At 35.5% G+C, this 27,724-nt stretch overlaps 1 long non-coding RNA gene across 1 annotated transcript in view; it reads right to left on the reverse strand.

Annotated features, from left to right (window-relative positions):
- Window positions 1-8,243, reverse strand: part of LOC107569050 (uncharacterized) — a 21,725-nt gene extending 13,482 nt beyond the window's left edge. Inside the window, exon 1 of the long non-coding RNA XR_001606851.1 lies at window positions 8,230-8,243. This is a non-coding gene — a long non-coding RNA (uncharacterized lncRNA). The remainder of the gene's footprint in view (window positions 1-8,229) is intronic.
- Between the last annotated feature and the right edge of the window lie 19,481 nt (window positions 8,244-27,724).

Consider the following 27,724-nt stretch of genomic DNA (forward strand, 5'->3'; position numbering starts at 1 on the left):
GATAGATAGATAGATAGATAGATGATAGATGATAGATAGATAGATTGATGGTTGATGATAGATAGATAGATAGATAGATGATAGACAGATAGATAGACAGACAGATAGATAGATAGATAGATAGATGATAGATAGAAAGATAGATGATAGATGATAGATGATAGATAGATAGATAGATAGATGATAGATAGATAGATAGATGATAGATGATAGATAGATAGATAGATAGATAGATAGATAGATGATAGATAGATAGATAGATAGATAGATAAATAGAGATGCAGTAGCCTAAGCTTCAGTAAGCTTCCAGTACTGTCCACACCACTCACAACTACAAACAAATACATAATCATCAGAATCATCATCATTACAACAAAAGGATGTGGTTTCTGTCAGCAGAATCTGCATAGCATATTTGCCCTCTGAAGGCTGGGCTTTTGTAGGCTGCATAATTTATATAGCCAATAACGGCTCTTTTCACATGGAGTCACTTCCAATCATTTTCAAGCTTGGTTGAAACCACTCAGTCAGTTCATAAAACCAGAGGCCAAGTCAAATTTAGCAGCATCAGAGCAGCACACTACACACTTTAAATGTTGGTCATTGTGTGCTTGACATTCCAGGAATTCTCTGTCTTTTTGAGTATTTATGCGTTCATGCATGCATCAGTTCTGACTAATCATTCAGTCTTTCTTACTATTGGATTAATTAGACAGTTGTTTCCTTTTATGTTTAATCTTTAAAAGTTAAAGCATTTTATTTTAAAATTATCATATCATAATATTAAATAATTTTTTAATAAAAAATAAAAACAGCTTTACTGAAAAATGACATGACCTATTGCATGACTTCTTCAGGGCACCTTATACAGTGTGTGCCATATTTTATATATATATATATATATATATATATATATAAAAGTAGACTAAACTATATATTTGTTTAAAAAAATATTTTTTATATTTAAAATATATATTTTTAATGCATATATTTTTATTACAAAGTTATAATATTTAATTAAAAAATATTTAATCATATTTTTCTTGCTTTGGTAAGTAGTATAAACAAAATCCATTGAAATCTATGGAACAAACCTTACTTCTCAGCTCCTTGTTCCTTGCAGTGTTCTCCTGGTGCCATTGATGCCTGTGTTTACGTTCTTCACCGATGCATTCTTACCAAAGCAACTTATAATTTCCAGTGAATAACACACACATGAGCTCAAGAGGCAGACCGTTACACAGGTTGTGGCAGAGACAGTGACTAATGCTTGAAAAGAGAGATAAGGAGCTTAACACTGGGGAATAGCTGACACTGTTATGAAACAGATGACAGATGAGGGGGTTTTATATTTGTCCAGCGCTGAATGCACTGGGCGTATTCTGCTCATTACAGTAATGTCTCAACAAAGGTTTAAACCCACTATGCGACAGATCTATTATTTTCTGCAACAAAACTCTTTGTGTTCAATGAGTGATGGAAGTGTCCAATAGTGTAAGACAGGCGGTGTTGTCCATTGACAGTGGACTTGCACACTAGACTAGTTTCCTTCAGGCTGTTTAATATTCTTAAACTGAATTAATAATAAAAAAAATCCTTCAGAGAGAATAACAAATAAACTGTTATTTTGTTCTAAAGTTTTGTAAGCTGCCTACAGAGAGAGCATATTTTAAAAAGTCATTATACTATGCAACAGGTCTTTTGAACAACTTGATTTTTGTGAAAATGTAAAATGCCCCTTTCACACCAAGAATGATAACTATAAAGATAACTATAACAATAACTACATTATTAGCATCCAACACAGAACAAAGTTCTGTTTATTATAAGCACATGCTGCAGTTATACCATATGCTGCTTTTAAAGTTGAGTGGATTCTGATTGGTTGTCAATGTTTTTATTGTGCATCAGCTGGAAAAAAATAGAATGGAAAGTGATTCCAATGATGTTGTTCCTCTTTGCCGTTAATGTTATAGTTGTGGCATGCACTTCCCAACAGAGTGCTTTTTTTCAGCCGTGCTGGTTCCAAAAGTATATTAACAAACAAAAAACACTTAATTAAAGCATTGTAAGCCATGAAGCAAAGCAACCCAAACAAGGAGAATTGCAACATTACAGACTTTATAAAGTGAAAAATTATTTTACTTCATTTACTTTATGAAGTAAAAAAGTGATTGACAGTCGGACAAAAAGAAAAAGGTATGAGACTGCGTACTTAACTGCTTTAGGGAGGGAAAGAACTACAATCCCATGAAGCATTGCGAATGATATTAATCAAATTAAAAACAATGGGAAATATAAAAATATTAATTTAAAGTAGATGTATCTATAGAAACAACATATTTTAAATTCATGACAAAATATGCATATAATATGCACGCTGTGACTGTCTGATTGGTGGAATTTTCTGTATAGCATCATGGGTAATGTAGTTTTTCCCGAGGAATTCCATTGTTAAACCCGATTATTTTAAAAGTAAGGTGAATTAATGCAAACAGATGGGTTCAACAAAAGCATAAATCAATTAACAACCTCGGAGCTCACAACAGGTCTGTCTTTAAAGGTTTACCAGTTATGGTTAAAAATCAAGTTTCCAATGGAGGAAATTAATGTTTTAAGTTTTTGACTTCCGGAACCCAAATGTTGCACTTTGTTCTCACAAAATTAAGGTGCATCACATTCCACACAAATTCCGCAGGCAAAGTTATTTATCATCAATTGTGTAATGATTATTAAACGATTATCAAAACATTATAGTTATCTTACTCAAAGGGGTCATATGATGCGATTTCTATTTTTCCTTTCTCTTTGGAGTGCTACAAGCTCTTGGTGCATAAAGAAGATCTGTAAAGTTGCAAAGCCTAAAGTCTCAAATCCAAAGAGATATTCTTTATAAAAGTTAAGAGTACCTAAAACGGCTCGTTCTATCACGCCCCCACATATCTACGTCACGATGTGGGAAGATTTGCACAACACCGCCCAAATGTTCACGCAAAGAAAGAAGGCGTAACTTTTATTCTTGTTGTTGCCGCCGCTGCCATGTTGTGGAGTCGCTGTGTGTTTCGTTGTGAAAGCGAAACTACTTTGTTTGTTCTTCCAAAAGAGGACACGACTAGAAATCAGTGGTTAAGTTGTATTTACAACACTGTTCCAGAACACTTCAACCCAAATATTCAGATGTGTGCTGCGCATTTTATGGAGGATGGATGAGGACTGTTTCCTGAACCAGTAGCCTAATGCGTCTGTGGCACAAAGGCTGTTTCTATAAAGTTGGGCAGTTCTAACTTTGCAAGGACAGTCTGGCGCTTCTGACTCACAACCTGTAAGTACGTTTTTTATATTTAAATAATTTGCCACTGATGATTCAAACGTGAGTTTTGAGCAGTGTAGAGTAGGCTTGTTGTTTGTTGTTTCTCCGATCACAAATGCAGACATGGTTTTATGTTTACGCAGCGCGATACGCAACGCGTAAAAAGACAGTATAAGTCATTATAATCAGTAATTATGTCCTGGACTGAGTCTCGTCCTGCTGGGACACGGCATCACAGTATGGTAAGGGGCGTAACATTTCCATCACACGCTTGAGGCATTTGGCCAATCACAATGCACTGGATAGCTGGCCAATCAGAGCACACCTCGCTTTTTCAGACCGATGAGCTTTGTAAAAATCGGCGTGTTTCAGAAAGGCGGGGCATAGAGGAGAAACAATAATGTACATTATATGGAAAATAATGTGTTTTTTTAACCTTAAACCGCATAAACACATTGCATTACACCAAATACACACCATAATGTTCTTTTTAGCAATGTCATATGACCCCTTTAAGGCAGTATCACATATTTAAATATAAAATGTTCCTCAATATTTGTGTGTGTTGTGCTTTTTATGTGTAGAGTATACTGTGGGTACCGTAAAAAATAAGTGTAATTTTAACTGTAACATTTTGTAAAAACGCTATGGAAAAAACTGTTAATAGGTTAACAGTAAGTTCCCGTACTATATACAGGGAAAAACTGTAAAATATCTAACCAGACATTTCATGTAATTTTACAGTAAAATGCTGTTCATTTTACAGTTTTTAGAAGTAAAAATAACAGATCAATGTATAATTTACAGTCAGAAACTGTAAACTGATATTCCCAGAATTCCCTGCATGACACTCTACATTTGAAAGTATTTTGTTTAAATAATCATGTTTTCTTTAAGTTTTTGTTATTAGTTATGTATATTTGGGCTTTATGTTGCATCTTCTGTTGTTTAATGAAAGTTTAATGCATTATTTAAGTATCATGTGTGTTACCATGATGGTGTTTTGTGTTTGCATGAATGACTCTGTGCACCTTCTATATATTAGTATATACTTCTGCTTGTGGCGAAGCTACTTGTGATGAGCTTTGATTCTTCATGTGGCTTTCTCTTTTACCACCTGCATTATTATGGTGGTTGTCAGTATGTTAAAGGTACAAAACAGATTTTAATAGCAGTGTGCATTGTTGAATTTATTGGTTGACATTCAAAGTTTTTTGTTTGTAAATTACAGTTTTATACTGTAAAATTTAGTTTTAATTTAAATTTTATTCAGTTAAACCACAGCTGCCAAATTTTTTTTGTAAAAACTACAGAATTTGTTTTAGAGTGGTATCTCATGCACTTATTGTAGGATTATGAGGTTCTGTTTTTTTCTGATTTAGGATGTTGCCTATGTAGGCAGCTCATTAGGTTTTGGAACAGAGCCTACAAGTGTCTATGTTTGTGAATGCTACTGAGACGGTTCTATATTTACACCAATCAACCATGAATAGTTATGTGTGTGTGTGTGTACAAGCACGCACTGTGGCGACTCCATGGTCACTCATACTAACCAGGAATGTCTCCACACTTTCATAGGTAGTTAGTGGCCAAAGATGCACTGTTATTTCTCACGAAGACTCCCGCAGCTGCCTAAATTACGCTTTAACTGCTGGGGTCACATCTCAACCGCGGGCTATTGTATGAATTCCAGCACTTGGAAGGTCTTGGAGTGGGTATTTTTCTTTTGGCTGTAGACTTGCGTAAGATTGCAAGACGAAACTGTGCTTATTTGTGGCACAGCTGAATATACAAATTGACCTAAATCATCTTAATACGCTTCACAGTTCATGCCACTAATAGATCAATTTTGAGTTATGGTTACGTGACCGCAAAACTTGACAATAGTATCACTCCGCGCATTCGTTCCCATTGGACTTCATCATGAACTAATCCAGAGTGTTTTTCCAGTCAAATAACGTGATTTGCATATGAATTCAGTTTCAAGTCGTTACGTGCGAGTATTTGTGAATGTCTTGTTAAAGAAGGTGTGACAGAAAAGTGGATCTTTGTGAGTTGAGAATAACCTCAAACCTGTGGAACATGAGAGGAGATTTGATACATCTTATGTTTTTCGAATGTTTCACTCATTAAAAAAGCTTTGTTCAATGTTACTGATGTTAAAGTTTTAGTAGAGGTAGGATGAATTGCTTTGGGGCTGAAAATCTGAAACCTTCTGAGGGTTGAGCATTTTTAGGGGCTCATAAAATTACTTTTTATATTCTTCGGTATTCTTATGATGGCATTTTATTTTCCTTTTTTTATAGGTCCACTGGCATCTCCTTCGGCTTGCCATCTGGTGTCATTTGATTATGTGGGAGATCAGGCATGAACAAATATGTGTGCTTGGTTCTCTTGAGATTACAATTTGAAAGTTTTACCATGAAAAAGCCAGGCACCAGGGGGCCGGCGGGTTGAAATGACTCTTTGAATAAACACTCTTTGGTCTCTCTCAATGAGAATAGAGAGGGAGCGCTGAGCTTTTAACAACATTCACAGGACACGAGGCAGGAGGTCGGAGCCGCTGTCTCTGGGCAGATGTCTGTTTCACAGTATCTGCGCTGATCCTAGAGCAGTTTTGTAGTTTCTTTTCGGTCAACAGTTTGATTTCTGAATCAGGTCGGTTAGAAGTTGCTTCAAGATTAGTATGAAAGATCGGCTTCCATCCAGAACCCAGTTTATTTTATTAGTTACTGAGGCCAAAGACCTTGTTGTTGAAAAGAAAAGTTGTTCTTAGGATTTGGACAAAAGACAAATATAAAGTTTCTCTGTAAGTTTTCTGTCCACTCCATCTAAACATTGTATGTATTGGGTTTTCTCAGTTAGAGTTAACAAAATAATAATATGTGCAAAATATGAATGTGAAGATAAATAAATATAATAAAAACTAAATATATTTTAAATTAAGTAATACATTTAATTTAATTTAATTTAATAATCTGGACAAATCTTTGTGGGAATTAAAAATGAGATAAATAAATACTAAAAACTGATATAAATAAAAATAATATTATAATACAAATATTAAATATGAATATATTTTAAATACTGTAGTCATCTTAATTTAATAATTAAAACCCTCTGGGGGAATCAAATAATAAAAACTAAAAATATATTAATATATTGTAAATAAAAACAAATATTGTAATCTAAAAGTAAAAAAAAAAATCTGGGGGAATTAAAAGTGAGGCAAAGAATAAATCCTAAAAATGATAAAACATCATAAAAACATATAAAAATGAAAAAAAATATTTTAATTTAAACATGAAAAACTGTGGGGTAATTAAAAGAGGCAAATAAAGAATAAATGACAAAAAATGATCAATAATAATAACTAAAATATATATATATTAATATATTTGATAAAGTATTGAAATTATTATTTTTTATTTAATATGTTTTTTTCTTAATAAAAGTTTGGTGAATTAGGAATAAGATAAATAAAAAATGAATAATACCATTTAAAAATAATAAATACTAAACAATGCATTAATATATTTATAAAAGTATTTTAATAAAATTATTTTAATTGAATAATTAAAAAAACAGGAGGTTGGAAATTAAATAAATTGGAAATTAAATGCAATATATGCACTTATGTCTCAAAAGGCTTTCCCTCCGTGGTTGACTTTTTTTCTTCCACCTCTCTCGGACAGAAGGTGTGCGGGAAAAAGAGGGTAAAGTTGAGCGAAGGGAAGAGGGAACTCGGGGCTTTGTTGTTCTATTGCTTAATGAGGTAGAAAACACAATTGCACTTTTCTGAGTGTGATAATTGTCTGCAGGGCGATGTAAATGAGATGCGTGGGTAATGCCTTACAGGGATGTGTGTCTTGCTGTGTGAGGAGAATGAGGAGGAGAGGGAGGGGAGGGTCGAGAGGAAGATCACAGGGCCAGTAAGCTTACATTAATCCACCTTACAGGTAATTGACTTGTTGCATTTCAAAGGCTCTTCTGAGGTCTGTTATCAAGAGTTGGGTAATTAGCAGTAGCTATGAGGAATTGATTAAGAGATTAGACCATTGATGACTGCTTTCACATCCACATTGATGAAGTGGCAGAGTGGCTAAAGTTGTGCTACTGTGTGGGTAAACAAAGAACAGGGTCATATTTTCTAATCTGAACTCTATACATAGTCAGTCTTGTGAGGCATCATGAGCATACTAATGACATAAAAGAAAATGTAAAATATATTTTGGGGCATATAATATGATGTTTAAGGCAGTAGTGTGTGTGTGTATATATATATATATATATATATATATATATATATATATATATATATATATATACACACACACACTAATGCTACACTGTAACACTGTAATTTTCAAAATTGTAAAAAAAAAAAAAAAAAAGATTTAATTTTTTTTTTTTTTTTACCAAAAAAAAATTTTTAAGTTTTCTTTTTTTTTATACACACACACACTAATGCTACACTGTAAAAAAATATTTTTCAAAATTGTAAATAAAAAAAAAAAATGATTGAATTATTATTTTTTTTTACCAAAAAAATACTATTTAAGTTTCCTTTTTTCTTCGATGCATTACTAGCTTTTTCTTTATGGTTATTTGCAAAATTTATTAGCAATTTCTGATTCAAAATAGTTTCTACACCAAATATATTTTTCTTCAATATTTTTGAAAGACGTCTATTTTGCTCACCAAAGCGGCATTTATTTAATAAAAATACAATAAAACTATTATTGTGAAATATTATTATAGATTAAAATAACTGTTTTCTATTTGAATGTTTTTGATACATAATTTATTCCTGTGATGGCAAAGCTGAATTTTTAGCAACCATTACTCCCATCATTTCATTTTATTATCAATGTTGAAAATTGTTTTGCTACTTAATATTTTTGTGGACAACTTGATACTTTTTTTTTCAGGATTCTTTGTTTACTATAAAGAAGAGTATTTATGTCATTTGTGATCAATTCAATTAATTCTTGCTGAATAAAAAGTATTAATTTATAAAAAAAACTAGTCTGCAAAGTTTTGAAACTGAGCCAATAAGTACATCCATGAAACTGAAAAATGACACACAATGACTTGCACTTGTGTTGTTTATAAAAATACTTTGACTGTTTTTCTCTATTTGATTAGGTAATTATTATTCATAGCAACCTACCAAGCACCTTCAGACTCCAAACAAACATAATTAGCTCATTATGCTGAAGTGGCTTGTCAGACTGTTCTCACACTACAAATTTCCTTTGTCCACGAGCGTTTCTAAAGTTTTTCCACTCAGCATCTGCCATGCATGACCCTTTATGCTGATATCTGCATTCTAATAGATTTTCCCCACTGAGACATTCATTTCTGTGTCCTGTATGTCCACACGTCTGTCCACACGGCTATATATTAGCCGCCGCTTTTGTTTTGTCCCATTTGACGTCCGCTATCAGCCCCATATATAATGGCGTAAGAAAGAGAGCTCTAATATTTAGTTGCACGGGGATTTGTCTTTCCCATTCCGCAAGCTTTTCCACAAGGCTGCTGTTACTAAGTGCCGGTGAACTGAAAGGCCTCGCATCCTCTTTTCTTCCTCTCCATAGGGCGCTTTGGCTAACAGCTCTGGCAGCTGCTGTGATCTCTATTTGCCCACTGAGCTCTATAGTCCTCTCTCCGCAGGTGAGGCAAGACTCAAAGGACTCTCTAATAATCTCTCTCTCTCTCGAAGTCAACGGCGACTGACTTTGTGGGTAGCGTTTTCTCGCACAGCGGCCTGCTGAATGCGAATGGCGCTCTTAATAGTTCATTATTCCATCGACTGGGAAATTACAGACAGTTGCTGGGCTCGTTTGGCGCAACATGTTTGGATGAGGTGTGGTATCTTCCTCAAAGCACTTCTCTGTTTTTCCTCTCTCAATGCTCCCCGGTAAGACAATCTATTCATACGGTTACTTAAGTGTAATTGCCTCCCTTTGAAGCCTCTGAGAAGCAAATGATTTGCTTTGCCCCGGGGGCGGCCATGGTCAAATACCCGTCTCATCCCTGTCCCGTCCTCACGCCTCCCTCCCCAAAGGGTTGACACTGCCGGCCTGCCCAGCAAGAGGGCAGCTCCCTCACAGAGAAGAAATAATACAGCCCGGGCTGCTCAATTTCTCCTCCTTTTCATCCTCGTCTTTTAAAGTTTTATTAACAACAGCTTTTTCTCGTACGGTGGCGGGGAGCGGGGGCGACGGGACGGCGGGCGGCTCCTGGCGAACCCTCAGGTGCTCTCACTGCTCGCTCAGTGGCTCCTTATGTGTGCTGACAGGTCAGCGATGCTCTTTAGTGAAGACCCCGGCTTCAGGAATGTGTTAGATTTAGCTTTTCTTTTTGAGATGTGACCACAACAACTCCTGCCATCAAGAACCATTTACCAATAAAATAACTGTCCATTAAAATGCTCATTTTAAATGATATTAAATGTTATTTTTAAATTCTGTATTAACATATAGATTTAAAAAATAAATAAATAAGTTGGCAGATATGTTTCTGTGGAAGCCATGATACATTTTTTCAGGATTCTTTGATGAACAAAAGTTTCAAAAGAACAGCATTTATTTGAAATCTTATTTTGTCTGTGACTTTTGATCAATTTAATGCATCCTTGCTGAATAGAAGTATTAATCTCTTTCCCAAATGAATGACTAAATAAATAAATAAATATTACCCAAACATTTACACGGTTGTGTATCCAGCTCACTAAGTTTTGAAACAGAGTCATAGAGTACATTCATTAAACTAGAGAGAGAGAAAAAAAGGTTTCTGTCGTGTTCTTACTTGTGGTTATGAAAATAATACAAGTTTTTTTTCTATGCAATTAGGTAATTATTCCATTTATTTGGCATGCTTGTTAGGTGTAAATCCACTATTTTCATTTTAATTTTTTCCCCCTTTTTTCCTAATGTTTTATGAATCCATTTGTAAAGATTTGTATTGTAAAAAGTAATATACAAATGTTTTGAAACTGAATTACAATAAACAATACTTTTAATCTATCCATTCATGTACTGTATGTATTTCAAATTGATAATCAATTTGGTAGCATCAGTTAAGGAAAACGGTGGAATTTGTTAAATATTTGTATATGTGTGTGTGTTATTTTATATCAATATTATACTTTATAAATAAAATAAAATATGAATCAAATAATATTTAAAACAGCATCATTTTCGGTGGTATCAGTTAAGACAAAAATGTTGCTTATATATTTATATTTAAAATATTTGCATATAAATATATATATATGTCTTGTTACGTTTTATCAATATTATTCTTTTTACAATGAAATACAGCTGTGAGCAATGTTTTTCTCATATAATCATCATCATGTATGATGCTCATTGCAGGAGAGCAACTTTAGCTCTTTTGCTGATTGATTCGTTCATTTATTAATTTGTTCATATATTAACTCATACTTTTTAGCCATCCTTTGGGTGTGTGGGTGTCTCTGGTGGTCTTACTTTCACATCTTGAAGATTTCAAGAGGATTTACTGTAAAATAATTACAGGCTCACTCATACATGGATATGAGCTGACAGTAGAGCAGCCATTGCTTATTTGAATTAAAATGAGCAGCAACATCTAATACAGAAAATAGTCTTGGCTCCACAAAGATCCCTCCAACCCAAATGCCAGAAAGCAGCATTATCGCAGCCTCCCTATTCCTGAGAGCCCCGTGAGCACTTGTGTGTGTGTGTGTGTGTGTGTGTGTGTAAGCGTCCAGCAACACTAAACCAGGTTATGAACATGGCATTTTCCTTGTATCATTTGCTTTGAGGTTTTTAAGAGAGAAGCATTCCCCAATGTCAGACCAGATGGTAACGATTCTGGAGCGAATTACGAGGCCAAGCAACATACCTGTGGGCGATGTTTTTTTCACAGCTCCATAAAGAGCTCAGTAATGTAATTTTGATCTCATTTATCTAATATCACTCCAATGCAGGGTACTTTACGCGAAACTAGGCTTCTTGCTGGGCACATATATCTTCTTGATCTCCTGTGTTGAAATAGCTTGTATTATTTAACTCGGAGGATCCAAAGAGGGTCAAGCTGGCTGGAGACGTGGTGGGTTAGCTTTGAATTTACTTAATGGATGTCCCTGGGCACTTGGGATTTTACAATAATATGCTTCTCCACAGAGGTAGACTCCTATGCTTGCGTGTCTAGTATTGAAGCCCGAGGAACTTGGTGGGCCCACTTGAACTTTATAAGAGCAACTCTGGGTTTCGTGATGAACTAAACACTCTTAAAAATATTGGCATCTATGGTTCCATGAAAAACCTTTAACATCCACAGAACCTTTCTATTCCACAAAAGTTTCTTTAAAGTTTAAAAAATAAAAGTTTTCTTCACACTTGAAAATAAAGGTTCATTAATGCCATCAACGCTTCAATAAAGAACCTTAAATATCAAATGGAACCTTTCCATTCCACAAAAGGTTCTTTTTAGTGGAGAAAGGTTCTTTAGATTATTCAAATGTTCTTCACTTTCTTAAAAGTAAAGATTCTTTAATGCCATCAGTGGTTCCATGAAGAACCTTAAATATCAAATGGAAACCTTCCATTTCACAAAAGGTTATTTTTAGTGGATAAAGGTCCTTTAGATAAGTGGTTCCCAACCCTGGTCCTGGAGGCACCCCAACATTGCAAGTTTTGCATGTCTCCTTAATCAAACACACCTGATTCAGGTCATCAGCTCATTAGTAGAGACTCCAAGATCTGAAACTGGTGTGTCAGAGAAAGGAGACATGCAAAATGTGCAGTGTTGGGGTGCCTCCAGGACTAGCGTTGGGAACCACTGCTTTAGATCATTAAAATTTTCTTCACACTCTTAAAAATAAAAGTTTTTGCATCCATGCTTTCACAAAGAACCTTTAACATCCATGGAAATTTTCCATGGCACAAAAGGTTGCTTATAGCGAAAAAGCTTCTTTAGAGCTTTCAAGTGTTCATCACATTGAGACAAAATGGTTCTTTTAGATCATTCAAATTTTCTTCACACTCTTAAAAATAAAAGTTTTTGGCATCCATGCTTTCACAAAGAACCTTTAACATCCATGGAAATTTTCCATGGCACAAAAGGTTGCTTATAGCGAAAAAGCTTCTTTAGAGCTTTCAAGTGTTCATCACATTGAGACAAAATGGTTCTTTTAAGAACTGTTCACTGAATGGTTCTTTGGAGAACCCAAAATGTTTTTTTTTTTTTTTTTGTATGGCCTCAAACCCCCCCATTTAATTATGACCAGTTCATCTACTTTTGGATTTGATGTGGTGGCTCCATTAGAACTCAAGCGACTGGATCTGTCCATGTGAATGTCTATGAACACAAACAGCCCTTTATCAGTTCAGGCTGCTTCATGTAAACATTCCCAAGGTTATGTAAATGCATGTTTCTTTTACTCTCAACAATTTATCTGCATTACATGTCATCCTTAGGTACAACACGGAAAAGCAATAAACCCACAACAAGGCTAAATAACTGAGCATTTCTAGCTCAACATTTCCATTAGCGGTTGTTTTTTTCCCAGCAATGAGGGAACTTGTGCACGACTGGCAACCTGCTGTGTGAAATCACTCACTCTAATGGCACAACACACGTGTTTGTTACAGGAAATCGTACAGCCGCTCTATAAGTATTCCGTCGGTGATAAAACCAAATTGCATCATGATGTTGGGTCAAACAAATGAGAAAACGGCCTCCTCCCCCCGTGTAATTAGCTCCAGGAGAAGTTGCTCTTCCACGCTGATTTGGAACCGGCTCCTCCCGCTCGACTCCCAGTCGCAAACATTAACAAGAGCAACCGCAGAACTTGGAAACAAATACCTCTGATATGAGCCAAATGATTGTACTGCAAAGTAATTGCACAATTAAATCGAACTGGATAAACTTGTTGAAGAAGTTGCTCTTTAAAGCTCACCACTGTTGCTGTTTGACTTTTGATGATTAGGACTGGGATTTGGAAACTGGTCCTCGTTCAATAAAACAGCACAGACTCCCCTCCAGCAGTTGACTCGTTGCTATTATCCATACAAATATAAACGCAAAATACCCTCAGCGCCCTAATTATTGTAAATTAAAGAACCTAGCGACCCTAATGAAACTGCTGCAGTGCTGTTTTTATGTGTAAGGTGTGCTGCTAAACAACCCATTTGATAGGACTAATTTATGCATGCAATGTGTGTTAATGTGCATCAGATTTGTCAGTTCTAGAACCAGTTGTCCATTTTAATTAACAGAATAATGAACATTAAAAAAAAACAGTAAATAAAAAATATAAAATAAGATAATTCTAAACTTTATGACTTTTTTCTCTCTGGAGTATCCAGATCACTCTTTTTAATATAATGAAAGATGTCAAACATGCCATACAATTGTTGACTGCATCATAATTTATAACCGAGTAGCAATGTCTGAATCATAAATTGATTCCTTTCAATCGGATCTTTTTCAAAAGACTCACTGACCCAGTGATTCATTTGAAGTGGTTAAAAGATTGCAAGGAAAATTCAAAAGTGAATAATCGCTTACATTTTATGATCAATTGCTTATATGATTATCCTCTTTTGTAAGTTGCTTTGGATAAAAGCATCTGCTCACTGAATTAATGTAAATTTCTGTTTCTTGCTTTTTTGAAGCAAGCTTTTTGGAATAGAGTGTCATATAAGTGATTTTATGATACTTTTGAAGCTTGTAAACAGTACACGTGTGTGTGTTTGTCCACAAACTCTTTTAAGTTTCTATGCAATTGATGCATCCTGATCTGACATTCAGTTAGATACTACAAGCACTAAACAAACGATGTTGATTATAGTACAACTCTCAAATGATCACATAATGTTGTAATAAAAAGTAATTTAGATATGCATGCATTGCACATCTTCATCATGCGGTTTCTTCTTACAGAATCCATCAAAGTTTCTCAGATGACAAACAAACTATATCATGATGGTACAACAGGAAATAGGGAGTATTTAAGTCTTGTCTGGTTCTGTTTTTCTGGGGTTTATGAAGCCAATCTTTCTTCTTTATTTCTGACTGTGTGCATTAGACTTAAGATAACTAAACAGTCTTCATCCCTCAAAATCCTGGATGCAGTAGGGCAAAACCCCTAACAAGCCTCCTCTTTGACCCTGTCAGTACTTTTTTTTTTGGTGGTCTTTGTAATTCACTGGAAAGGCTTTAAAGTCCATAGGATTTACCCTGAAGAAAACTGAAAGAATCCCTGGGAGAAGAACAATGATGATTTTTGGGAAAGCCTGATAATGATTTATGACTGAAATAAGACCCCAAAAGCTTTGCAATAAGAGGGAAGTAAATTCAATTCTTGATGTCAGAGAACATCAAAGGTCTGCTGTGTTTTAAAGATGTAGTTTACCCAAAAATTAAATTTCTGTCATCATGCATTCATCCCCATGTCGTTTAACTAACCTGTATGACTCTCTTTTTCCATGGAACACAACATTTTAAGCTGAATATTTACACAAAGCTTTTCTTGACAATTAAAGTCAGCTACAGTGACCAGATGATTCAAAGAAATTGAAGTCTGCTATGAAAATATCATATGCGCTTATCCAGATTTTACATAAATGATACTATAATAATGATGCTGTTGCATGAAATAAATAAAAGCATGTTTCTGTAAATGATGACAGACTTTTTTATCTTTTGTTAAACAAATTGAAAAACTCCTGAAATATGCTCAAAATTGCTATAATTGTTAGAAAAATATTTTTTTGAATATAAACAAACTTTCTTTATGCTAAACAAATTGAAATTGTAAATAGAAAGAAAATGTATATGGCCTATAACTTAAAATGAGATATTTTGATATTTTGACAAATATCTCTTTGTCTCTCCAGTGGGGATTTCCTAAGACTTTTAAAATACTTTCTCTCATTCTCTGTTTTCAGAACACGGTTTTTCTTTAGTGGAAGTAATTACTTCTCTTGGGCCTGAAAACAATATAAACACACAGAACAATAGGAGCTGGGGTGTTTGGTCTGTTCTATTGTCTGTGGGTACTTCAAGCCCATAATCATGTTGTTTGAGGATATATGGAGCTCATCCTACTTTTATTATCTCAAACTGTGTCTCTAGCACAGTTCAATAATTCTGCATTACAGTCAGTTCTGCTATCTTTGTTTGTTTTGAAATATCAATTATTCTTATAGCATGAATGTGTTGCATGTGTAGATCTTCAAATCTTTCATTTTGATTCCAAATATCCTTGATCAAAATAGGAAATCACATTTTCAGTGTGGTGGGCAAACAGAAAAACATTGGCTATTTCCGTAAAAACATGCTGATTTGGAATTTCTCTGTAGACTGCCACAGCAATTTAGCATAATAATTGATGCCAAAAGTAATTTTGTTGCAAAAAACATCATGGCCACAAATGTCTTCACTTATTGCAGTACTTCTGTGGTAATAAAACATGGATACAACAACAAAGAATGAACATGAGCTAATGCTACAACAGTAAACTAATACAGTTCAATTTGTTTAAATGTAATTATCTCACAGCATTCATTTTCTGGTTAAAGGCAGTTTTTTGACTATGCAGTAGTCGGAGCATGTAATTGCAACAGGGCACAGAATAATAATAATAGCATTTTAAAATAAAACCAGACCAGAAATCTATATTTGATATCTGAAACCTGACATTCAGACTTTCAGACAAGCAGGGCAACTTGGACAGTAAGGCTAAAATTTCTTTTCCATTCATCATAGGTTTTTAATGTGCCACATGGCTGCGTTATAGACAGTAATGACGTGAAAACAGAGGTGTAAAAGTAAAATTAATTGCCAGATGTGAGTGCAATGAGTACTGATGAGGTTATAAAGACATAAACAACACAATGCACAAGCAGATAAACACACTTTCTGTGAGCCAATGCAAAGATTGCTATCTAAGGTTCTAGTTAGGCCTCCTGAGGTGAGCAGAGACAAAGTCAGCTTTCCAGAGAACTTTTTAGACCTCAAAAAGAAACAAAACATTTTAAATACGCATACTTTTATGCTATGGGTGCCATTTCTGTCCCAGAAATTTTTTTTTATTTTTTTTTTATATCGCAAACACAGTTGCGACTTTAGTTCCTACAACAGAAATTATTTTATGTAAATTCTTATTTTAGACATCATATTATATTTATGTTGTTTTATTTTATTTTATTCAAACTTAATAAATATTTCACAATTTGACTTTTTATCTTTGTAAACTTTATACTTTTCCCAACTGTATACCTCAAAATGGGACTTTATCGCAAGTGTGATTTAGTTTCACATTTAAATTTTATATCTCACAATGTCACTTCTTAGTTTAAACATGATCTCACTTATTCTTTTTAAACTTTATATCTCACAGATATTATTCAGAGGCAGAAAGAGGCTTCCACAGCAAACGGAAAAGATGATATGCCCAAAAATATAAATTCAAGCATCATTTACCCATGAGAGAGTTTTCTATGCAACTCAGTGGACTTCTTACCCTACAATTATTGAGTTTGATAACATAGTACGTGTGACAACTAGCCCCTTCTATAATGTAGAATTATTTCAGCAATGTGGACCAAAACTCTTATGCTACATCAAGGCCATGCCAAACTCACTCTCATAACAGCAGCAGGAATCAAGTAAGATAATGGGCTGCTCTGGAACCAGTGTCTCCTACACAAACCCTGCTGTCCTCCTCCGAAACTGCTCTGAGATTGGAGAGGAAAACCAAGCATCTGAAGAACAGGATCCTCTGTGTATGACTAATTGACCCCTGGTTCCCTGGGGGTAAATCAACAGAGGCTAAAGCCACTGGGCCACTAACAAGCAGCTCTCGTAAAGCAATCCATAACCAATGGGCAATTTGAAACACATGCTATTGGATATATTTACGACTACGTCAAAAAAAGCGGTTCTGATGACCCCCAACTTTTTTTAGTTTTTTAAGACAAATGGCTCATTCTGTTTCCTTCTCGAAACGTCACACATAAAGTAAATGCTTCGTAATTGACATGACTTGTGTCTAAACAACATTCAAATCAATTTTTATTATTAGCCTCATTCAGCGCAACATGATTGCATTAGATTGTTGAGGACGGGAGGATTAGGCTTTATATTAAAAACAGCTGGGCCGTTATTCTTTGATTGTCCTCATCAAAATGATCCGACGGAACGCCGCGCAGTCACACATAATCAACAATCACGCCCGTCACACGAATTTAATGCAAAGAGACCCGGCAATGGCAATTTACTTACATTTCAGTCATTTGATTTGCTACAAAATTGTGATATGTTCTCCCAGACTTCTGGAATTCCGTGGTGTGTTCTGGAATTTCAGACCACTCAAAAGTGGCTTGATGGTCTTTCTTTTTTTTGCAGATCCTGGCATGCCTGGTTCTGGAGAAGGCCAACTGTTACTCCCAGTGGGGTTATCTGACAAAGCACTTCATGAACTGTGCAGCCACTGGCCTCAGACCAGCTGATACTGCTTAGCCCCAGTCGTAAAGCAAAAGGTCTTTTCAAGCGATCCATTAGTGCTCCTATCCCCAAGAGTGGAGGCCGCGGTTTGCTCAAGCCGCGCAGGAAAGCTTGAAGGAAAACAGCATGGCAGACAAGTCAGAAGATCAAAGACCCCCTCAGACGGCAGACCCCGTCTCCAGACATCCAATCTCTTCCCCTTCATGGTTCTAATTAGCAGATGGTGGAGAAATGGCTCATATTATAGCTTTATCAATTAGAGAGAGACGTTCATATCTTTCTTTCTCTCTCTTTCTCTTGCTGTCGGCCCATGAGCGTGGCATAGATAGATGAACTGAGAGAAGGAAAGGCATATTGAAAGAGAACCGCTGCTTCGGATTTAATGTGAATAAATTTGTTCACCATGGAAAAGGGACTTTTTGGTATTTTCTTTTCTGATGACTTTCAATCTACAGATGTGAGTTGATGATACATGCAACAAAAAGATCTTATCTTATGTCGGGATAGTTCACCGAAAAATGACATTTCTGTCATTATTCGTATTCGTATGCGTATTTTTAGGTCTGGTCTTCTGTCACGGTGTGGTACGGGAGAGAAACACGAATACGAAGAAGATGAAGGCAAGTCGGCTTTAATAATCCATATAAGGGTAATCCATCTCAGGAAAACAGCAAACACACACACATAGGTAACTTCGACGAGACAGGACAAAGAAACACTGAACTGAATACAACTTAAATAAGAATCGAATGAGGGACAGACAGGTGAAGATGATTAACTAATAATGACACAACAAGAACAGGAACAGGAACATAACCAAATATGGGCACAAGAGCTAGAAAACACAGCAAACAGTCCAATGGGGGTGTGACAATTTAATTGTTGAGTGAATTTTGTTTCTGGGGCCCACCACCGTTACAAAGGACTAGACTTGATATTTTGGTAACACTTTACAATACGGGTGCACAAATATACATTAATGCATGCTTAACTAATGCACAGATAATCAAGAGTTAATGTATAACTAAACCATTTATTAATTACTACATTAGCAACTAATGAACTACGAACATTATATATGATTCATAGATTAAGTAATAAATAAATTGTTATTAGTTAAATGTGTGTGTCATGATTATCTGTGCATTAGTTAAGCATGAATTAATGCATAGGCCTATTAGTGCCACCTTATTGTAAATTGTTACGGTTTTCTTTTTTTATCTAGATAAGAAGAATTCCATTTCACTGCAGCTCTAAAATCAAATATATGGCCACTTTCACACAATAACATAATATTGTCGGTCTTGTTTTGGGGTCCTGTTCTTGCATTCACACACAGTTCGGTTATACACTAGAGTGACAACAATATTCTCTGTAAATTTTCAAGACGTGACAAGTGTCTACGTGAACGTACTGGACAATTACTTGTTTGTCTCGTTATATTCAATTCAAGTTTATTTGTATAGCGCTTTTCACGATGCAAATCGTTGCAAAGCAGCTTTACAGAAAATTAAAGTTTCTACATTATATTTAGTAATAGCTTATCAGTGGTGACTATCTCAAGTTGATGTCCATATGGCAGAAATGTCAGAATCAGAATCAGATCAGAATCAGAATGAGTTTTATTGCCAGGTATGTTTACACATACGAGGAATTTGTTTTCATGACAGAAGCTCCACAGTGTAACAGAATGACAGTGACAGAACAAAAACACAGATAATAAAAAATAGAAAAATAGAACAAGTAAATAAGGAATAAAAATATACAAATCGACAATTGTATGTACAGGTATATAACAATAGACAGTTGTATGTACAGGTATATTATGTGCAAATTGAAATGTAGACTGAGTGTGTGTGTTAGATAAATAAGTGTATGAGTGAATAAATAGTGTGTCTTCCACAGTTATTGTCAAGTATTCATGAGATGGATGGCCTGAGGGAAAAAACTGTTCCTGTGTCTGGTCGTTCTGGTGCTCAGAGCTCTGTAGCGTCGACCAGATAATTGAAGGTGATAATTGTGTTAAATACATTCTATTATTAATCCCTCATGACATTTAAAATGGAAAATATTTTTATTTTTAAACCTAATAGCAGTTACCCTTGCTGAACCTGTTTTGTCCCATGTCTCAAGAATGACTGATTTAATATCTGTATTTTACTTGACCATTGTAAGACATTTATTTTTTTACAGTTTCTTTTCTGGTCAACGATAAAAACGAACAATGCACATAAACGTGTTCTGTGTGTTTTTGTTCGGCCCGTGATGAACTGTTCATTTCTTCTGCAGGCATGTCTGATGTTGGCACAGATGGAGGATCAGTCTCTGTGATGGAGGGAGATGCAGTCACTTTAGAATGAATCAGAATCAGAATGAGTTTTTATTCCCAGGTATGTTTACACATACGAGGAATTTGTTTTCATGACAGAAGCTCCACAGTGTAACAGAATGACAGTGACAGAACAAAAACACAGATAATAAAAAATAGAAAAATAGAACAAGTAAATAAGGAATAAAAATATACAAATCGACAATTGTATGTACAGGTATATAACAATAGACAGTTGTATGTACAGGTATATTATGTGCAAATTGAAATGTAGACTGAGTATGAGTGTTAGATAAATAAGGGTATGAGTGAATAAATAGTGTGTGTTCCACAGTTATTGTCAAGTGTTCATGAGATGGATGGCCTGAGGGAAAAAACTGTTCCTGTGTCTGGTCGTTCTGGTGCTCAGAGCTCTGGAGCGTCGACCAGATGGCAACAGTTCAAAGAGGGAGTGTGCTGGATGTGAGGGGTCCAGAGTGATTCTGCCAGCCCTTTTGCTCACTCTGGACGAGTACAGTTCTTGGAGAGAAGGGAGGGTTGTACCAATGATTCGCTCAGCAGTCCGGACTACCCTCTGAAGTCTTCTGAGGTCAGATTTGGTAGCTGAGCTGAACCAGACAGTTATTGAAGTGCAGAGGACAGATTCAATAATGGCGGAGTAGAACTGTTTCAGCAGCTCCTGTGGCAGGTTGAACTTCCTCAGCTGGCGAAGGAAGTACAACCTCTGCTGGGCCTTTTTCACAATGGAGTCAATGTGAGTGTCCCACTTCAGGTCCTGAGAGATTGTGGTGCCCAGGAACCTGAATGACTCCACTGCAGTCACAGTGCTGTCCATGATGGTGAGTGGGGGGAGTGCAGAGGGGTTTCTCCTGAAGTCCACGGTCATCTCCACAGTTTTTAGCGTGTTGAGCGCCAGGTTGTTGAGACTGCACCAGACAGCCAGCTGCTCGACCTCCTGTCTGTAAGCAGACTCGTCACCGTCCTGAATGAGGCCGATGAGTGTGGTGTCGTCTGCAAACTTCAGGAGCTTGACAGAGGGGTCTTTAGATGTGCAGTCGTTGGTGTACAGGGAGAAGAGCAGTGGAGAGAGAACACAACCCTGAGGAGCTCCAGTGCTGATCGTACGGGTGCTGGATGTGTATTTTCCCAGCCTCACTAGCTGCTGCCTGTCTGTCAGGAAGCTGTTGATCCACTGACAGACGGAGGTGGGCACGGAGAGCTGAGTTAGTTTGGGCAGGAGGAGGTTTGGGATGATGGTGTTAAAGGCCGAGCTGAAGTCCACGAACAGGATCCTCACATAAGTCCCTGGTCTGTCTAGATGTTGCAGAACATCTAGACAGTATGGTAAATGTATGGTAAAAATCAAGCAGTTAGATAATGTCATGTAATGAAACAGAAGGTGAACACTATTAACAGCAATGATTACATGTTGCGATCAAACTTATAGCAAAATTTGGTAGTTTTGTATGTTGTCTGAGGGTTGGCATCATCTCTTCTCAAGTGTTCGGTTATCTCAGGTCTTTGTAAGGGCTGGATCCAGACTGAAGTTTGTGTAATTCAATCGCGCACGACTCCGGTCTTCACTATTAATGCCGTTGTTGGTTAATTAAAATTTGAGCTCTTGATTGGACTCTTGTAGCATCAGCTACGAGGAAACTTTAAAGTGTTATGACATTTGACATCTTTGAATTATCGACGCCATATTTGATTTGAGGGCTAGCGTAAATATTGTGCTTCAGAAAACTTTTAATAGTTTTTTTTGTCTGTTTTTTATTATATTATAATTTTTTTATATACATTTTTTATTATTTAAGTGTCTTTAAAAAATAGCCTATGGGTTTGGAATGACATGAGGGTGAGTAAAGAAATAGGCTACAGATTTTATTTATTTATTTTTTTAACTAAAACAATAATATAGACTGATTGTAGATGGTTAGAGTGGCAGTGCCGATTAAGCTTCAGTACATGATGAAAACATGAGGTCATGCTAAGAAAGAAATAAACAAAGGCGTACATCCAATAAATTACTAGATATTAGAGAACTTTGGGTCCCCAAAGTGAACAACAATTCTTGCATTAAAGCTGTTTTTGCAACTGATGTCTAAAAGTGACAACTTTGATTTATTAATAATGCTTCCAGAAACGGACTACATTTATAGTCTGCTGTCAAGAGGATTTTACATGCAAGCTGCTTTTGAGTTATATTTTATTGGAGTCACCAGTGCACTTAACTTACAAGGCATCTTAAGCATTCAAAATAAAACTTGACACTGGTTTGTTTAACAAACAAATCTGACACTTTCAAAGTGACAACCAGATGTCACAATGAAGAGATGAAACTAGGCTGAGCTCATTGAAGACAAAAAAGTTAAAAGACTAAAATAAAAAAGTCTCATTAATGCTGCCTTAATCATGTCAGAATGATAAGATGAGTTCATTCGAAACGCCACCTCCATGATGTAATTACCAGTAAGAAATCCAGACTTTCTAGTTTTTAAGCATGTCAATGAAAGAACAATGGCAAGGCAAACTGATATTAAACACAATAATAAATAATGATTTATTATAACCTGAATAATGCTGAGATTGTTATTCATGTCACTCTCTTCTGACCTCCTGCGCTCTTCCTGAGTCCATTAAAACATCTTGTTTTGGGACACTTAGAGCGATCTGTGTATGCCAGACCCTTGGAGACACTCTGAACACAGTGAACTATACAGCAGTTGGCTAAATGCTGTCAACGCTCGGCCTCAGTGGCCTGACTCACCTTCTTAATTACCCATCATCCCCTGCACAGCCAGGCTCTCACAAATTACGCCCCATTGAGGACGAGTGATAGAGCTGTCAGTGAGTACTCAGCGTTTCTTAGCGGGAGAGGGCGATCACACATACACACAAACCCGCTGAGTAGGCAAGAGCTGGTGCCAACATCTGAAACACTCCCCGAGCTTTCTTCATCTTCAACATAGAGGAACAATGACTGCGGCGACACTGACATAATAGAGAGAGCGAGAGAGAAGAATGGTGTGTGTGAAAGTGAGGAGGAGAAAGAGAGAGAGTCTGGGAAGTGATGAATACGATGGAGGCCAAGAAGTATCATGAGAGCTCGACTTCGTGACCTTATCTCTGGGTTGGTTATGAATTGCAGGTCTTCATTAAGTATGTTAATATTACCTAATGGACAACATTTAGAAGTTTGTAAAAACAAAATAATTTGTCTCAGACAACAGGAAAGAGTTATAAAAACTTAGTATTGGAAATTTTTTTATTGAAAAAAATAGAGGCGTCTGGGGCAAGTTGTCACATTTTTTTGTATTATCCATTACTAAATCTATTCTGTATTTCCGGTGTTTCGTGAATTGTTTTATGCTTCATAATTGTAAAATTTACATGTAAATCCTAAAAAAATATATAATGGCCAGTGTTTCCTGTGACTACTTACCCCACTACTGGGGTATGTTGTCACAAGAGGCTAACATATATTATCAGTCAAAAGTTTAGGATATTTTTTTTTTACAAATGTTTTTGAAAGAAGTCTCGGTAAAACGGTACTTATAGCATTATAACAAGTTATTAAAGGGTATAATGCATTGCATTTATTACAATATTTATTAAATAAATATATTTATTATTATATTTATAATACATTATATCTTGTAAATAATTACAACTGAATTAAAAATGCATAGTGTAACAATCAATTGATTAGTGCTATAATGTATTAACTGTGGTAATAATTATTCATGAGATTGTACAATGTATTATAAGGTGCATAATAATTAATGCATTAAAACTACTTTTATAATGCATTATAGGCACATAAAGGCTTTAAGTAAAGTGTTACAGAAATCTCTGATGCTCACCAAGGCTGTATTTATTTAATATAAAATACAGCAAAAACAGTAATAGTAACAGTTGAATACAGTTGCTGCTGAATACAGTTTTTACTGTATTTTTCATCAAATATGCATCCTTGGAGAGCATAAGAGACTTTCAAAAACATTTTAAAATCTTAATTATTCCAAACTTTTGAATGGTATAGTGCATTTTAAACAAAGAGTATTTTTCTGGCCAATAACGGTTAATATGGTCAATTTTTTTTAAAAGTCAGAAATCTACTAAAACTAAACACCTGTGATTATTACATACAAACAAATACATTGAGTATGCTATACCTTTCTCAACGTTACCATAATTCTATAATGTCTGCACAGCAGTGTGCTGCTTTCACTCTGACTGGCTTTGTTTTTTAAAAAGGCTAAATCAATTTTGTGAAATGAAAAAGGTCACTTGTACCATAAAAGTCTTCTGAGTCATATCGCTTATTGTTCATATAATTATTCTGTCCAAGAGACACATGGTTCATGTTCATGCAATTAAGACTTTGATACATTAACAACAACTTCCTCTGTCTATGAGACTGTAAATTGGCATCTATTACTCACAATGTAAAAAGAGTGAATGCGGTAACTATACATGATTCCTGGACTCCAGACTGCCTCTAATTCACTCGTCTAAGAATTTGCTCCACGTGTGTAATTGCTATAAATTTGGATTAGAGATTGGGGACAGGTTGTAAGTTGATGTGAAGTCCTGATACATACCCATTTGTAAGTCATTAACATTTTTTACCCTCTAATTTTGCCCTTGAATTCTGCATTTTTTAAAGGAGAAAATGACGTTATGGCTCCACTGATTCTGGGTGACACTATAATTATGACGTTAACTGGTTTAAAAACTGAATCAAAATTGAAATGAAATCATTATTTAACAAAATATATCACCAGAAAACAAACAAACAAACAAATAAACTATAAACCATGCTACTCATGCCTTCTCTACCTTTTTCTACATTCATTATACTAAATAAAACCATCACAAATTTGATTATGTTGAATATAAGCATCACAAACTAAAGATCAAACAGAAATCATTGACCGCAGGTTAGACGGCCGACACAATTACTGCATACTTACTCTTTATTCCTGGCCTTAGGACAGTCCTAGTCTGATGTTTAATATAAGGATCCTAAATTGTTGCCTGTGTAGCCAGGCTTTGTTTAAACGGGCGTATGACTCATTTTAATCCGTAAAAATATAGCCATTTCATTACGGAGCACACTCAAATATTTGTTTCTGCGGGTTTCTCCCTCATTGAAGCATAAATTGCTGCAAACTGCAGAGTTTGGAAAATGATTCCACGCCAAGCCGTTCCTAAACGAATAAATCAAGGACTAAACGCTGCCCTTAAGCAGCTAAAGACATTCATTCAGACAGTCATTCAAAACAGATCCTACATTCAATAAAAACACAGAGCGCACACACTGGAGACTGGCACTTGCCCAGTGTCACGGCAGGCCTGCCAGCTGTTATTATGCTTTGACAGTTGCAAGTCACTTGATTTCTCATTGATCCCTTTATGACTGCAATATGGCCTTTACTTGAAGGGCAGATGATCAAACGCAGAGGACTAGGTAAGTAAATGACATATGAAAGAGTTTTTTCTTGGCCTGTAAGGGTCAAGAGTTCTTGTGTTACAGCAATAAACTCCCTGTCATAGTGCTAAAATGAGAACACTCTTTTTACGCAGTTTGAACATTTATAGAAGCAGAAAGTCAACGAAAAACCAGAGGCTGTCAACACTTCTCAATTTAAAATGGTTTTACAGCCTCACTAACTCATAGCTGCTACACACAGGATGGGTACATTTATACACTTAGTAGTTGTGTTGCAAATTAAAACAAATGTATTTGGTTCATTTTTAATTACTCTTTCAAAACCACATGATTATCATATGCGACTACTGCTTTTGCAGAATTTATGTGCAGAAAAGTAGAAATACTTTTTCTAAATATATTTTCGTCTTCAGAGAATATCTAGAATTAAGTTTATTTTTATTAGCCCATGCACTTTCTTGAATTAAGCATAAATCTAAAAAATTAAAAAGGGGACTTAAAACAAGAAAAAGAAAAAGAAAAAGAAAAAGAAAGCATACTTTGAAACTTAAATGCAGAAACTCTCATGCTCATAAAGTACCACATCAAGTTAATTTAAGACACTGTCGTGGTCAAAACAAATCATAAAACAAGCACAATACACAAAATGAGGAGGACTGTTCTTTAAACAAGAAAAAAAAATATTGGGGTGAGAAAAATGTAATTAATTGAAGAAACTGCCATGTTAAAACAAAAAATCGCAAGCAAAATAAAACAAAAACATGTCAGCTAATACAATGACATCAAGTTAATTGAAGAAACTGTCATGGTCACAACAAGAAACAAACCACAAAACATAAAATGAAAAAGAGGACTGTTTTTAAAACAAGAGAAAGAAAAGAAAAAAAAACTAGAAAAAGAAAAAGAAAAAGAAAGCATACTTTGAAACTTAAATGCAGAAACTCTCATGCTCATAAAGTACCACATCAAGTTAATTTAAGGCACTGTCGTGGTCAAAACAAATCATAAAACAAGCACAATACACAAAATGAGGAGGACTGTTCTTTAAACAAGAAAAAAAAATATTGGGGTGAGAAAAATGTAATTAATTGAAGAAACTGCCATGTTAAAACAAAAAATCGCAAGCAAAATAAAACAAAAACATGTCAGCTAATACAATGACATCAAGTTAATTGAAGAAACTGTCATGGTCACAACAAGAAACAAACCACAAAACATAAAATGAAAAAGAGGACTGTTTTTAAAACAAGAGAAAGAAAAGAAAAAAAAACTACTGGGGTAAAAGTAATTGAAAAAACAAAACAAAACAAGATGAGAAAAGCACAAATCCCCGAAATACAAAACACAAACATGTCCGCTAATACGGTGCCATATCAAGTGGCTGAAGGCCATAGTAAAGTGACCTGAAGGTGGCACTGTATACACTCTTTTGAGAAAACTGAGAGTTTTCACAGTGAGAATCTTTCTGAGCTGTGTAACATATGAGTCCCCAGTAATGTTGTAGTAATGAGGAACCTACACTGACAGTCAAATTAAGTATAAGCAAGTCATTCTTTTCATTCAGTGAAAGAAACATAGTTCAGTAAAATTACTCCAGAATGCAACATACAGTAAACTTCACATAGTTTAAAGGGGTCATATGATGTTGCTAAAAAGAACATTATTTTGTGTATTTGGTGTAATGAAATGTGTTTATGCGGTTTAAAGTAAACCTCACTATATAAGCAATGCAATTTAAGAATAAACTTAGGTTTTCCAAAATTTTCTTTCTGGTATTTCATAGTTTTCATCACTTTACTGTCATTGTAAAAGTAGTGATAATAAAGAATGAGTGGGTTTGTCCTTGTTTGCATTGAGAGGTATCCGTGCAGGATTCAGCAGAACATTTGTTTAGAGAGTCCACTGGGTCACTCAGCTGTCAATCTGAGTTTATTATTTTGACACCTCATTTAATCTGTACGTGTGTGTGTGTGAGTAAAAGAGATACTGTGTGTGTGTGAGAGAGAGAGAGAGAAAGAGAGAGAGAGAGAGGGAGAGAGGGAGAGAGGGAGAGAGAGAGAGGGAGAGAGAGAGGGAGAGAGAGGTGTGGTTAGAAAGTTACACTTTACACGCCTATCTAAGCGTT

Source organism: Sinocyclocheilus grahami, unplaced genomic scaffold (genome assembly GCF_001515645.1).
Source record: "Sinocyclocheilus grahami isolate Dianchi unplaced genomic scaffold, SAMN03320097.WGS_v1.1 scaffold1306.1, whole genome shotgun sequence".
NCBI classification, from domain to species: domain Eukaryota; kingdom Metazoa; phylum Chordata; class Actinopteri; order Cypriniformes; family Cyprinidae; genus Sinocyclocheilus; species Sinocyclocheilus grahami.